The following is a 2,384-nucleotide window of genomic DNA, read 5'->3' on the forward strand; positions in this document are numbered from 1 at the left end:
AGAGCTCTGGCCATGCGGCTGGAGAAATAAACATCTCTCTGAAACATCTATCAAGAATCGGTCCATATATATTTCTTTTCCACGGGCCTCGTTGTTTGATACATCGTGTTGCAGTATCCGCACTGTAACATTGTACTAATACTTAACTTTCTCCCTTCTCTTTAGAGATTTTATGTTGAAAAATCACCACTCCCTTAGGAGCATTTTTCTATGAATGACTGCTATTCAGGAGGGAAACTGAAGTGAAATTTAATTTTAAAATAACACCAAATAAACAGTAACAACAAAATAGGGAGAAAATAGGGTAAACTGTAGTAAAGGATTATTAATTTTTAAATATCATCTATTTCAAACTAAAGCATGAGCAATACACAGTGGAAAACTTGCTTTGAAACACATCTTAATGGAGAAATTTTCTCTGAAGTATTAATTACAAAAAATGTTATGCAACAGACAGAGAGCATGGAGAGAACAGCCTCATTGTTTGCTGCTAATTACTTTCCAAAATCTAGTTGATGGAGAGCAACACATACATTGATAAACCAGCCAGTGAAAAAGCCTTGGCTGTTGTCCAAGGCCATTAAATGGGGCAAAGCCAATGCAGGTCAACTGAGTGAGGAGGAAAAGGCGGGCTGTCTGACTAAGGACACATCTTCATTCTCCTCATCCACTGGCATGAAAAAGCATTTCTGGGCTTGGTGACGAGGGTTCTACTACTATATCAGAAAACAAGGATCAAAGAGGCACAAGAGAGTGTCTTCCCTCCCTCTCCTAGCCCAAAGGCAACCAAATGCACTTTGTGCTGCTGATACTTCCTACCTTTGTTACCCTTTGGTGAAGAAAATGCATGATTAATCAGTTAAGACTATCTCTTTTCCTGATTTTTTTTTTAAATCATTCTTAAGGTGGTGTAATCAGAAGCCAAACTGGCCAGAAAGAGAAATTCTGAAGATGTGAAAAATTACTTCAAACAATTTGGGAGCCCTATGCACACTGAGATTTTGTTTTGATCTTTCACCAGTTTAACAGCATTATAAGAAACTGTCTGTAATATTTTAGACAAAATAATTTCCTTGGTTGCTGTGATATGTTTTCTTTGGTTTTCTGCATTTGTTTTGGGTCTGGGGTTTTTTGTGTGATTATTTTTTCTTTTTAAATAATGTTTACGTGAGAATTAAGTAAGTACCTACTCTTACATAGGTCACAATTTCTTACTAAACATTGCTACTACTGCAGTTGGTATGTTAAATCCACTTCTTAATAGCACAGGAAAATGTGTCAGGCATATGTCGGACTGAGCAGATGTCAGAAATACAAGGTCTCAGGAAACACAGCTGGACTTACTACATGTATGAGACATTTTCTTTCGGCAGGTAGAAGACCTTCTGTTTTGTGTTTTGTACCAATCTGAAAAATCAATGAAAAGTACTATGAACATAAGACAGTTCCATATAGAAGGATACAGGCTCAGGCTAAGAGCATTGAGTTCCAGTGTTTCTCTTTGTATTGCTTTGCTGTGTTTGCAGCTGGATTCCTACTCTCCATATCAGGGAACTCCACGCTTCGCCAAACAACAGAAATAAATGCCAGGAGTGAATTTGGGGCTTGGTATCTAGGAAGGATGACTTTGCCAACCTTGAGTGACTGGTGCTGTGTGATCCTGTATTTAGAAGATTTTGGGGCGCTTGAGTGTCAGGGGAGGACAGAGGGTTTTGTTATGATTACCCTTCAGTTTTGACTTAAAGTTGTAATTTCAGAAATAAGATCAAAACCATGAAACCAGTCTGGGACCAGTTTATTGCTGTTGATTGCTACACTGAGACAGGAATGAAGAATGGATGGGAGGAGGATGTCGAGAGCAGCACAATGGCAAGTCAACGTGCACCACATTCAGAAGCACAGGCATGGTAACCCCAGAACAGCTGATGTGTGTGCCAGCAAGCCCAGCTCGGGCCGAGCTGGGGTGCAGGTCCCCTAACTGCAGAACCGATCTACTGCATGTGATGCCGCAGTCCCCAAACCGGTGAAAAGTGTTAAAGGAGCTTGGACCCGGGAGTGACTGACTTGGTGGAAACTTCTAGGGGAATAAGTAGGTGCCTAAGGTTCTCCGGCCGTACAAGGGGACTTGTGCCAGTAGTGCTTCAGCTGTGCTTCTAGAAATCATCGTCCCCATTATCTCTCCTGATGTGTTTTATTATCTAGAAGAATTGCCCCATCTCCAGGAGACAACGCTACCCGCCCTGCGGGGTCCCTACAGCCGCCTCCTCAGGGGCCGGGGGCGGTCGGAGCTGGGGGGGGCCCGCGGCTCACCTGAGGCGGCGGCGTTGGCCACGCCTCTCCCTGCTGTGTCTTTAAAGCCCTCCTCCTCCTCTTCCTCCTCCTCT

This window comes from Corvus brachyrhynchos, unplaced genomic scaffold (assembly GCF_000691975.1).
Source record: "Corvus brachyrhynchos isolate BGI_N302 unplaced genomic scaffold, ASM69197v1 scaffold1002, whole genome shotgun sequence".
Classification (NCBI taxonomy): domain Eukaryota; kingdom Metazoa; phylum Chordata; class Aves; order Passeriformes; family Corvidae; genus Corvus; species Corvus brachyrhynchos.